The sequence below is a fragment of the Globicephala melas genome, chromosome 15 (assembly GCF_963455315.2).
Source record: "Globicephala melas chromosome 15, mGloMel1.2, whole genome shotgun sequence".
In the NCBI taxonomy this organism is placed as follows: Eukaryota; Metazoa; Chordata; class Mammalia; order Artiodactyla; family Delphinidae; genus Globicephala; species Globicephala melas.
Window position 1 is genome coordinate 26,741,176 of NC_083328.1, and position 13,069 is coordinate 26,754,244.

Below are 13,069 nucleotides of genomic sequence, written 5' to 3' on the forward strand. Positions count from 1 at the left end.
CCAAATGGATCTTCCTTTTCAATACATCATTTGGATTTTGTCACTGTATTGGGTCCCTCTCGTGGACCACCACAAACCCTGTCAGCCCAACCTCTTATTACCAATGCTGCTGTAGCAATCAGATGAGAGCAGATTTCAACAATTTTTAACTGGTCAGTCCCCACCTGGATCCGCAGGGCAAATTTCTGGCTTCTCTGATGTCGTGGTGGCCTGTAGGAAATGATTGGCATTCAGTTGGGACACAGGAGTTGTGTGTGTGTGTGTGTGTGTGTGTGTGTTTAAGGGACCACCTTGAACAGTGGGGCTGAGCAGATGAGTGCCCCCAGGCAGAAAGGTCCAGATGCATTCGATCAGCATCTACAGACTGAGCACCCTCAGCAGGGGCCACCACATCATGCATCTTCACATTCTTTTCCCTTCCCATTGTTCCTCTTCCCTGGTCTAACTCCAACTCCCTACAGTCACTTGCCAAAGAAATGACCTGCAGGGAGGCCCTTGTCACGTTTAGTTCTCTCAGGAGACCCTGATGAAGACAGCATTCCTCTCTCCCTGTGGTGCCTTCCTCTGTCAGATCTTCTTTCCATACAACCTCAGCCTTGACTCATCTTGTGCAAATCATTCCCCTCTCTGCTTTGGGACCACTTACCCTCTGGCCCAGGTCATGTTTTCGTTCTTCTGATCATAATGGAATAAAATATGCAATATGAGGAGACTGAAGCTGGTTGAAGGATTCCATAAGACATTGATGCTGTGGTTGTTAAATTCCAGGGGTCGCTCTGGACAGCAGAATTAGGTCTTCACTGTCTGCAGCTCAGATCCTTCAGATGTGTCTGGGAGCCTGCAGCAGAAAAGTGGGGGACCATTTCCAACTCTTTACTGTTTCCTTTTGGCAGAAATTGAGAGTCCTTAGGGACTCCAGTTATCATGTTGTGTTAGTTTCCTATTACTGCTGTAACAAATTATCACAAACTGTTGGCTCAAAACAACATAGATTTATCATCTTATAGTTCTGGAGGTCAGAAGTCCTAAAACCAGGGTGTTGGCAGGGCTACATTCCTTTTGGAGGTTTTAGAGGAGAACCCATTTTCTTGCCTTTTCCAGCTTCAGGAGTTCTCCTGCATTCCTTGGCTCGTGGCCCCTTCCTCCATCTTCTAAATGCATTGCTCCAACCTCTAATTCCATCATCACATCTCCTCCTCGGTCTCTGAGCTCCTGCCTCCCTCTTATAATACCCAGTGTAGCTACATTGGGCTTAGCCAGGTAATCCAGGATAATCTCCCCATCCCAGTGTCCTTAACTTAATCACATCTGCAAAGTCCCTCTTGCCATGTGTTAGCTTTAACATAGTCACAGGTTCTGGGGATTAGGGCATGGGAATCTTTGGAGGGGGTCATTATTTAGCTGAACGCAAGCTTTCTTTTATCTTATTTATGACATTGATGAAAAGCTCTTTATCTATCTATCTATCTGTCTATCATCTTTTTATCATATATAATCTGTCTACTTACCTTCATCTTTATGAATCTCATGGACCATGATTCTTAAATAACGAGGGACTCTCCTACCTGGTATAATTATCAAACAAAATGAAATTTAAGCAAAGAACCTTCAGACAATGAAAAATGTTTCCTCGCTACAGAGGAACAAATTAATTTTAGAAATGACACTTGGACTCTGGAACACCTTGTTCAAAAGTAATATTCTTTCCAGGAAGAAATATTATATGGAAGTCTCAGGTTGTAACAGGATTTCACAAAATCATTGCCTACCAAACTGGGTCCAAAATGAGATTTCTGCTCAAAGATTAGGTAACGCCTGCTTAGCAGTTAATTGATACAGTTAGGATGAGATTTTAATGTATGGCCCATTTCTTCTCTTCTAGTCCTTGTGGGTTGGCATTTTTCTTTCTTGGGTTTGCCCAAAGCAAAAAGTCAGAATTCCAGCCACCATGAAAGGAGAGTGATTATTTTCTACCAAAGAACAGTTGGAGGACCATGCCTGTCCACTGCAGTTTGTGTAAATCTCTGTACACTATCAGATTCCCATCTTGTGGTTCCTTTTCTCCCTGTTGAAGTTGTTATAACAATTATATGCAAGATAATGATCTCAGAAGCCTGTGTTCTGTTGATTGTATGATGGAGAGACCTGAGCTTCTTCCAATGCTTCAGTGTTGTGGTTTCTAGAGAAATATTCTAGTAAATATTCTAGTAAATATTCTAGTAAAATTAGTAAATATTCTAGTAAATATTCTAGTAAAAATGGCCTCTGGTCCTCAGGCCGTGTATTCATTAATCAGCCTGAGTGGGTGATGTAATTAATCCTTCAACTGATAGCCAGAAGGGAGTGGATGGGAAAGTCAGACAGGGCTGGTGGTGTTGATACCGCCCATGGCAACATTCATTGGTGTCCCATGTTGATGTGGGAGCCAGGGAGTTAAGATTACAACCAAGGACCAGAGAGTTCAGGAGGGAATTCTTTCCTGCCCCCTGGTATTTGCTGAGATAGTGTCTTTATGGACTGAGATTGTTTTCCTCCTTCAGAAGCCAATTTATTAGGGAAAGGATTATTTCAGACACATAATCCTAGGACTTAGTATAGCAGGTGCTAAGGGTTTGTGTCTTTGTATGTACATGCCAACTAAGCATTTGAAAAAAGCAATCATTTTGGACAGAAATTTTAACCTCAGAGTAGTTGCCATTGGCAGTTATAAGCTACTTTATGACCCCAGGTGGTTGTTCATTTGTTCCAGCTGACCTTTGTGGCTAATGCTCTCCATCTTGACTGTCTATGGATAATGGCCCTCCTCCCTCCGTCCTTCTTCTACCTTCACTCTAGATAGATCTACTTTTCATATTATACCATTGATCAGAAATATCAAATAGCTCTCATTTTGTATGTTTCCTATGAATATAGTCCAGCCTTCTTGGTCAGGCCCAAGGCTACATTTCTTGTCTTATCTCCTACTTTTTCCCTGAAAGTTTCAGCTACTGAAGACATCTTGTTTTCCAACATCCATGACTTTGGTCAACACTTATTTTAAGTTAGAACTTGCTCTCCCATCCTTTTCCTACAAATTCCTATCCCTTCTGCAATGGACAGTTCAAGTGCTTTCTGCTTCCAAAAACGTCCCAGCATTTTCTCAACCAGATGCAGCCTTTTTCTCCACCAGAGGAAGCCTTTTTTCTCCTTGAAACTTTTCTTCTTAGAGTTTCTGTAAACTCTTCTTCTTAGATATTTTTTCTGAGAAATGATGGGATCATTACCAGCTATGTTTTTTAAAAAGTTATTAGTTCACGTGATAATTCCCTTAAAGGATTGACTTACTACGAAGAACTTCAATTTAATATTGTCCAAATGAGCAGTCCCCTGACCACTTTGAATGATCCAGTTAGCTAGGATGACATATAAAGGAACATACTGTTCCTTTATATAAGGAAACATATAAGGAACATATAAGGAAATACTGTTCCTTAGCATTTTTTTTAGAACCAATTTAAACCATGGGCTCTTGTTCTCCAACAGGTTAGCAAGGCAAAATTCCAGAGAATTTTTCATGACATTTCAGAATGTCCTCAGAGTGCTTGAAGTTGATCCATGGAACACCATACCCTCATTTGCCCAAGGTTGAGAACTTCAATAGGTTAATTCTCTTGCATCATGTATTAGCTGAAGTATGGGGGAACAACTATATTTGGTATTGCCAATAGACAACTTCCAACCAGATTAATAGTAACTTGATTCAATAACTGTATTTTTTAGGGTCTACTGTCAGAAGGAAAAGAAAAGGGACTATATGTAGGCCTTGATAAGGTCAGGACATTATAAGTGCTATTTGCTTGGATGTAAGTGAAATATACATTTTGGCTCTGTACTGATCAGAAATGCTTAAATCCAAGTTGCCAAGGGCTCGAACTACCCTCTTTGTGGCATAAAAATAACTTTCCCAGATCAGTAGCGACCATGTAGTGCATCAGATTCCAACCTCTGATAAAATAATAATACCCTCTGCTCTCAACGGGGCCATTTCTTATTAAGCAAGACTGAAGCTGTAGCTGCTTTATATCAAATCAACTGTTTGGGGGCATTTTCTGTGGTTGTTCTACAAAGCTGTTAAAACAGCTGTGGGCCAAGTAATTAATTAATGGGTCAAATTAATTGATTGAATTTGGTCATTATTATGCTAGAGAAAGCAATCCACATGAAAGCGATAGAGTTTTGGATGATAGCTGTTCTTAAGAGCTTCAGTGTCACTATGTGTGAATGTAAAACTGAACTAACTCTCTTGCTGTCTATCTGCTCCAAGTCTGTGGCTTCTCTCTCGGAGAGCTCCTTCACCCTTTCTCTGGCTCTCCACTAATTTCTGTTGATTAGTGTAATTTCCCTTGTCATTCCTTTCACTGACATTGCTACCAATCCCTCAAACCCAGACCACTGCAATGCCCTCCGATCATGCTTCTAGCTTCTGTTTTCTCCTCCATGCCAACAAGTTTCTTTAAAAAAAAAAATTACTTTTTTTTAAAATGAATTTATTTATTTATTTATTTATTTATGGCTGCATTGGGTCTTTGTTGCTGCATGTGGGCTTTCTCTAGTTGCTGCGAGCGGGGGCTACTCCTCGTTGCGGTGTGCGGGCTTCTCATTGCAGTGGCTTCTCTTGTTGTGGAGCATGGGCTCTAGGCACGCAGGCTTCAGTAGTTGTGGCACACGGGCTTCAGTAGTTGTGGCACACAGGCTTCAGTAATTGTGGCACATGGGCTCAGTAGCTGTGGTTCATGGGCTCTGCAGCGCAGGCTCAGTAGTTGTGGCACATGGGCTTAGTTGCTCTGCGGCATGTGGGATCTTCCCGGACCAGGGCTCGAACCCGTGTCCCCTGCATTGGCAGGCAGATTCCCAACCACTGCGCCATCAGGGAAGTCCCTATTACTTTTTATTGACATAAATAATACATGAATACATTTCCCTCATCAAAAGACATGAGGATGTATGTGAAATCCCTTTGACAACCTTATCCCCCAAATTGTGTTCCTCTCTCCAGACTCCTCATATGCATACAATTTGGTACGTGAATTTCCAGACGTCATTCTGTGTATTTGCCAACTTATGTGCCGATAGAACGTATTTCGAAATATGTGTGTGTATTAGAAGTATCTCAATTTATTATTATTTGGCAACATGCTTTTTTGCACTCAACAATATGACTTGGAGATCTTTCCAAATTCTCACATAGAAACTGACTTCATTCTTTTTAACTACTGCATAGGATTCCATGGTATAAATATACCAAAGCTTATTCAGCCATTTCCTGTTGATATTTTCACGTTTTCATTATCAAAAGCAATGCAACTTATTTCTACATCTTCTATCAGTAAAGCACCCCGCAGGCTTCCTTGATGGTGCAGTAGTTGGGAGTCCGCCTGCCGACGCAGGGGACGCGGGTTTGTGCCCCGGTCCGGGAGGATTCCGCATGCCGCGAAGCGGCTGGGCCCGTGAGCCGTGGCCGCTGGGCCTGCGCATCCGGAGCCTGCGCTCTGCAACGGGAGAGGCCACAGCAGTGAGAGGCCCGCGTACAGCGAAAAAATAAACAAATAAATAAAGCACCCCTCAGTGAGCACTCCCGCATCACACTTTCAGGTGCCTATACCATGAAGGCTCTGCGGGAGGTCCCTACGCTGATCTTCATCTTCTCTGTATGTTTTACTTCTCACTGCTCCCTTACCACATGCCCATCACCAAGCTGGTGTTTACATTCCTTAAACACTCTTGTGCTGTGGCTCATTCAGCATGAGCCTTGATTTTTTTTTTTTATCACGTTCAGGATCATTGCCGCCATCCTCATCCTCCTCCTACTCATCATCGTTATCATCATCACATCACCCCTCCCCCATGTATAGGACTTACTATATTCTAGTCATTTTCTAAGTACTTTACACTTATCTAATCTTTTCTCATTTTCTAAGTACTTTACATGGATCTGATCTTTCCCACCACCCTATGATGTAGGTACCATAATTTTCCTCATTTTACAGATACAGAAACTGAGACACCATGAGGCCAAATAATCTGCCCAGAGCCACCTAGTATGTACGTGGTGTGGCCAGGATTCAAGTTCAGGCAGCCCAGCTCCAGAGGCAATGCTCATAATCCCTCATCTGTACATTCTCTCTTTTACAAATCATACACCACTGCCTCCTTTAAGTCTTCCTTGACCATCACTCTATAGACGTTTACTTTTATTCTCCTGTTCAACAAACAAGTTTGAGCCCCCTACTATGTGCACGTTCTGTGATAGTTTCCAGGGAGATACTGGTGAACAGAACGATGCAGTGCATATCCTGAACATGGCAAAGCTAATGAACTCGACCTTCACATGCATTGTTATCCACGCCACTCCATGGTACGTGATGCGTGCTACCGTTTATCTTTTTGTATATGTGTTTTGCATCCTATATCTCCTTTAGGGAATTCGTTGTGTTTTTGCTGTTGGGCATCTCTCTTAACACTTAGCTGATCATGGTTGCTTAATTAACATTTAAAGATGATGATGCTATAGTAGACAGTGTTCCATATAGATTGTTTAAGTCTTACCTACAAAAGCATTTGTGATATGGTGCCACGTAAATCATAAGATTTGCTAATAAGTCTAACTCCCACCTCACTGTCCAGAGAACCACTTGACATACTGCTGAAACCCACTTGTTGAGGACTCTGATGTTCCCACTGAAGAAGTAGGACTTCAGGGAATTCCCTGGTGGTCCAGTGGTTAGGACTCGGTGCTTTCACTGCCGGGCCGGGTTTAATGCCTGGTTAGGGAACTAAGATCCTGCAAGATGTAGGGCGTGGCCAAAAAAAAAAAGAAAGAAAGAAAGAAGTGGGACTTCAGTACCTAAAGATCATCTGCATCTGAAGGACCTCATCTGAGGCCTCGGGTTCTTTCAAAGCAGATGAATGAATCCTGGGGGCTGAACCAATATGGCTTCAGGGAGCGTGTGGGCTTAGAGAAGTGTGTGGGGCCAGTCCTGGCTCTTGGGCCGTGAGCATCACACAATAAGGGAGACAAAGGGTAAAAGAGTGCCTGTTCACTATAGTGGCCTCATGTCTGTCCATTTTACCTTCTGTAAGACTGTTTCTATTAAACTCATGCCTCTGGTGCCCACACTTAATATTTTATCCCCTCACCTGACCTAGTGGAAGTAAAAACATTTGGAAGCATCTTTAGGTTGCATGGCTTAGAAGGGGATTATCCTACTGTGTAACATACCAGGTGAAAAATACCAGGTGTTGTGCTTTTTCTCCTATACATGATAACAGAGATTGAGAAGAGGATCAGAGAGAAGTAGGTAGAAACAACAGCAATTAAGAAGTGGAAACAATAGAGCTAGTGGTTCAGAGCTGTATGTTCCACATCATTATGCCATCAAAGGGCAGGAAAAAAACTCACTGGACCAAATTTGTTAAAATTGGTCCTTGCTTGTTTATATACCGGTATTGTTTAGACAATACCTTTGGAGCTTTTTAAGAATGTATTTTTTTGTTGTTGTTCATTTTGCCTTGATTCAGTTCTGACACTGGGAATAAAACTCAGTCCTTTACCTGTTCTGAGCATTTTTGGCAAAATACTCTTCCATTCATAGGCTTGTCCTACATCCTTGCTCAGAAAAGGAGGAAGTCGTCCCTGATCCCAATACTTTGTATTCGTACAGTGTTTTGAGGGGATAAACATAGCCTTGCAGCTTTCACAGTCTCTATTTCACAGATGAAGGAAAGCTGATTGCTGAAGTTAGTGGTAGAGTGAGTATTAGAATACGGACTTCAAATCCTTATCCAACCACCAGTTTTCCACCACAGTGCTTTTCTTTTCTGTACTGGGGATATCTTTTTAAGGTGAACATCAACATTAGCCTGAGAGGTCGGGTACTATTCAAAATCATATCCCGCCAGTTCTACATAGGCTGAGCGCTAATAATACCAACCAGCTCCCTAGTTCCCCTAGACATCCCTTGGCCTTTTATGCCTCTCTTCTTTTGCACACCTGGTTCTCTTCCCCCTTCCCCTTTTGTGCGGTGAGAGCCTCCACTTCCTTCCAGACTCAGTTCAAGTGTCACTTCCTCTGGGAAGCCCTCCATGATTTCATTTTTACTCCAGCTTTTTGAGATGACCCTTTCTTTCTTTTTTTTTACATCTTTATTGGAGTATAATTGCTTTACAATGTTGTGTTAGTTTCTGCTGTATAACAAAGTGAATCAGCTATACGTATACATATATCCCCATATCCCCTGCCTCTTGTGCCTCCCTCCCACCCTCCCTATCCCGCCCCTCTAGGTGGTCACAAAGCACCGAGCTGATCTCCCTGTGCTATGCGGCTGCTTCCCACTATCTATTTTACATTTGGAAGTGTATATATGTCAATGTTACTCTCTCTCTTCATCCCAGCTTCCCCTCCCCACCTCCCCTGTGTCCTCAAGTCTTCTCTACGTCTGCGTCTTTATTCCTGTCCTGCACCTAGGTTCATCAGAACCTTTTTTTTTCTTAGATTCCATATATATGTGTTAGCATAAGGTGTTTGTTTTTCTCTTTCTGACTTACTTCATTTTGTATGACAGACTCTAGGTCCATCCACCTCACTACGAATAATTCAGTTTCATTTCTTTTTATGGCTGAGTAATATTCCATTGTATATATATGCCACATTGACACTTTCTTTTGATATTCATCTCAAATGTCTAGAGCTCCAATCTAAGAGAAGGCAGGAAATCTGCTATCTGTATCTCCAAGGATTCCTGGCACGACCCGGAGTGAAGGGACTTAACCCTCTCCTGGTTGTCTCTTGTCCTGAGGTTCTGTCTCTATTGAATTTCTGACCTTCTGCTTCTCACCACCTCCTGCAACTTTTCTCTTCTCTCCATCCCTTCTGACCCATACTGGTCTTCAAAGTACTGCTGACACAGGCTGTACTGTCTAGCAGATATTTATTTAACAGAAGATTTTTGCTCACAGCGGGAGATTACATCACGGAACAGAAGAGACAATAACTTGAGATGAAATATTAGATGTCACGAACCCAAGAACTCATTAAACGTTTCCTGGCACTGGGAATTTCTCACTGGCTAGGTCGTAGCTGAGGATTTCATTTTCTATACCTTTCTTGCTCTGCTTCCCCAGATGTCCCCTCCCCTCTACTTTTGCCACCCTTGAACCCTGAACATCCTTGTGACTTAAATACAGAACATTCTAGTGCTCTTCTGTCCCTTATTCTAAACTAATCTCTGGCCTACTTTACATATCCAAAAATTTCATTAAGATGGCCCCACTGAATAAGGAGCTTTTAATCCTGGTCTCTCCCTTTAGACCACAATGCATCTGATTTGTGGACATTATTGTTTTTATTAGTAGTATTTCCAATGGGTGAGAAAATGGAATTGGTAGAAGGGAGACAGTCAAGGACTCTGTTTTCTTTTTTTAAATATGTATTTCTTTATGGTTTGCATTTTATTTTTACAATTAGTTTATTGGTGTATTTCTAATGAATTCGTTAATGCAAAAAAGTTTAAAATGCACTTCGAAAACAAATTGTAACCTTTTTCTAATTCTCGGGATAGTATTCAATTCTTGTACAGGTGTTTCTTTCACAGGGGCCTTGTAAACAGAACAGGAGCAACAGAAAGATTTATTCTCCTCCTGTTCGGAGAAAAGCAAGTCCTTTGTTTATGTCAGTTTTCCCAGATACCATGTGAGAAGTCAGAGGCTGCATCTTAATCATCTTCGTAGTGTAAGGAAAAGTGGTGCTTCAGTGAGAAATTACCCACTGCCTAGAGCATGTTCTTCCTGGTTATCGGATGCTAGGCTTTCACTGTCTTTGAGTTCTTTGATGGCTCTGTAAGTTGTGGATAACCAACAGCAATGCAAAGTCATCCCTGCCAGTAGACATCCCAAAATTCTGTATAACGAAGATTCAAATCTGGACAGTGGAGGTTCCCAAACTGTGGAAGAAGCCAGTTTTTCCCCATTTGCATATTCAGTTTAATATTTCTGACCTATGCATGTGTGTAATCGTTGCATTCTCCTTTGACCTGATCATAACCTACTATTTCCCTCATTAATGACTTAACTAAATTCTCTAACACGTTTTCACTTTCTTTCTGTATGAGAGTCATGATTTTCCCTTTACTGAAATTTGGAAAATAATCCGTTAACAATTTTATTGCCTCAGTCAAGGACTGATTTATGGCCCCCACAATAAATGTTTGTTGAATGAATGAATAAATGAGAAAACAGGAATGTCTAACCTCATTTCTATTAATATAACATGAGTTCAAGCGAGTGCATCATTAATAAGTTTGAGCTTTCCCACAGCTTGCTGGCTAATGTGAAAGCTGGTGATAACTTAGGTTTTACCCAAGCCATCTTCATTCGATTTTATTCCAGTTAGAAAAATACTATTTTTTAGAAAAATCAGAAGAGATAGAAAGGATAAAGAGTAAATCGTAACCATCCCATAATCTCTCTCCCCTGAGTAATCACTATTTTTTAAATTACAGTTTAACTAATTTAAGATAGATAATACACATACATGGCAAAAGTACAAAGCGTACAAAAAATTTTTAAATAAAAAGTCAATCTTCCTTTCTTACCGGAATAGTCGTGGCTTAAAACCGCACAGATTTTCCTTACAGTTCTAGAGGTCAGATGTTCTAAAATCAAGGTGTTGGCGGGGCTGCATTCCTTCCGAATTCTCTAAGGGGGAATCTGTTTCCTTGCCTTTTCCAGCTTCTAGATGCTACTTGCTTTTTTTGGCTTTTGGCCCAATCCTCCACCTTTAAGTCAGCAACGTAACGTCTTCAAATCTCTCTTTGTCTCTGACCTCTTCTTCCATCGTCACTTATCCCAACTTTGACCTGTTGGCCTCCCTCTTATAAGGATCCTTGTGATTGCATTGGGCCCACTAGACAATCCAGGATAATCTTCCCTTATTACGATTCTTTACTTAATCACATTGCAAAGTCTCTTTTGCCACGTACATATCACAGATTCCGAAGATTAGGATATGGACAGCTTTGAGTGTCATTATTCTGCCTACACGTAATCTTCAAGTGCCAAGTAATCACTATTAATTCTTGGTGTATTTCCTTCTAGTTTTTTCCCTGCATCTCTTCATTCAACAAGAATTTACTAAGTACTTACTGTGTGCCAGGTACTGTGGCTATAGCACTGAAGAAAACAGACAAGGCCCCTACCCTTTCGGAGCTGACAATCTAAGTGGGAGGGGAGAAAAAATAGACACAGAAATGAATAAGAATATCCCAGTCAGTAAAGAGCACGTGTATGCTTCTCATTGAATATTTTCTATACGTTGAGTTTGTGTGAGTTAGTAAAATTAGTTTTAAGTCATGTATCCGTTATTAACAGCCTAAGCTCAAATGCATTGGTACAGAATTTTTTTTAAAATTTTATTGAAGTGTAATTGATTTACAATGTTGTGTTAATTTCTGCTGTACAGCAAAGTGACTCAGTTATACATATATATATATATATATATTCTTTTTTATATTCTTTTCCATTTTGGTTTATCACAGGATAGTGAATATAGTTCCCTGCAGAACTGGTTATTGAATCAGCATCCAGCTCTCCTCTGTGGCCCTGCTCTCTTCTATCTCCACAACATTCTATAACGAGGTGTATGAAATTACAGTTGGTCACCCCTGCAAAGGTCAATGGCTCTGCTTCCCCTCCATGCCTCTGAGACTCAGAGTCAGGCTTTTAACTGAAACATCTTCCTGAGGGAACACAGAGTAAGAGTCATTTTTTTTTTTCCTGTAGGGTTTCAAACAAGAAAAGCATCCCCAACGTGTGGGGAACTTGAATTTCCCCTTGATCTGTCCCTGATTGGTGGGAGGGGACTATCACATGGAGAGAGAGAGAGCGATGGTGGCAGAGGAGGAGGTGGGAACAAGAGGCAGCTAAGTTTGATATTTTTCCCTTGAAAAGGTTATGCTCCCATTGGCAGACCTCACATATTTGGGGAGAAGTCACAGTTTACCAGCATCCAGACACGGTAGCTTTCTTTTCTTGTCAGGATGTTTCATTTCAAATGAAAGGTTCCTCAAACTTATATACATATATACACTACCAAATGTAAAACCTTTTATTAAATTTGAGAACCTAACCTGAGAGTACACGTCTTGGAGATGAAGGCATGCGCGTGCACGTGTGTGTGTGTGTGTGTGTGTGTGTGTTTCAATTTTAGACTAGCTCCCACACAGGAGCTGTGCTCTAAGATTGGGAAGAAAGTAAGACTATTTGAAGGGCTTACATCTAAATTGGTTCCCAGTCATAGCTTAGTATTGATTTATAACAAATTTCCTGTAGGGCAAATTCATGAGTTGCTTATTTCTATGACCTGGGGCATGAGATCCTTGGTTTTGTGATATAAGATAATGGCCTTTTCATATGGTTAGAGACTAGAATAGTGTCATCTCTTAAGGCTCTAGCTCTCTCTCTCTGCCGCTTTCTCTGTCCCTCTCTGATTCTGATGGCTCAGAATATTTTGTCCTAGTGCCAATGGAACAACGTCTCAACTCAGACATCTGAAAAAGATGTGAAAGGGCTTACCAAACACAGGCATTGCAGAGATACTACATTCATTTTAGAGCATGTCTTCACTCACTCTACTATGTATATATTTAATTGAACTATAATTGACATACAATGTTATATTAGTTTCAGGTGTACAACATAGCAATTCAATATTTGTATACATTATGAGATGATTATTACTCTAAGTCTAGTTACCATTGTCATCATTTAAAGTTATTACAGTATTATTTACTATATTCCTAATGCTGTACATTATATCCCCATAGCTTATTTTATAACTGGAAATTTGTACCTTCTAATCCATTTCACCTATCTCACCCATTCCCCCAGGCCCTTCCCCTCTGGAGACCACCAGTTTGTTCTCTGTATCTTTCAGTCTGTTTCTCTTTTATGTTTGTTCATTTGTTTTGTTTTTTAGATTCCACATGTGAGTGAAATCATGTGGTATTTGTCTTTCTCTGCCTGACTTATTTCACTT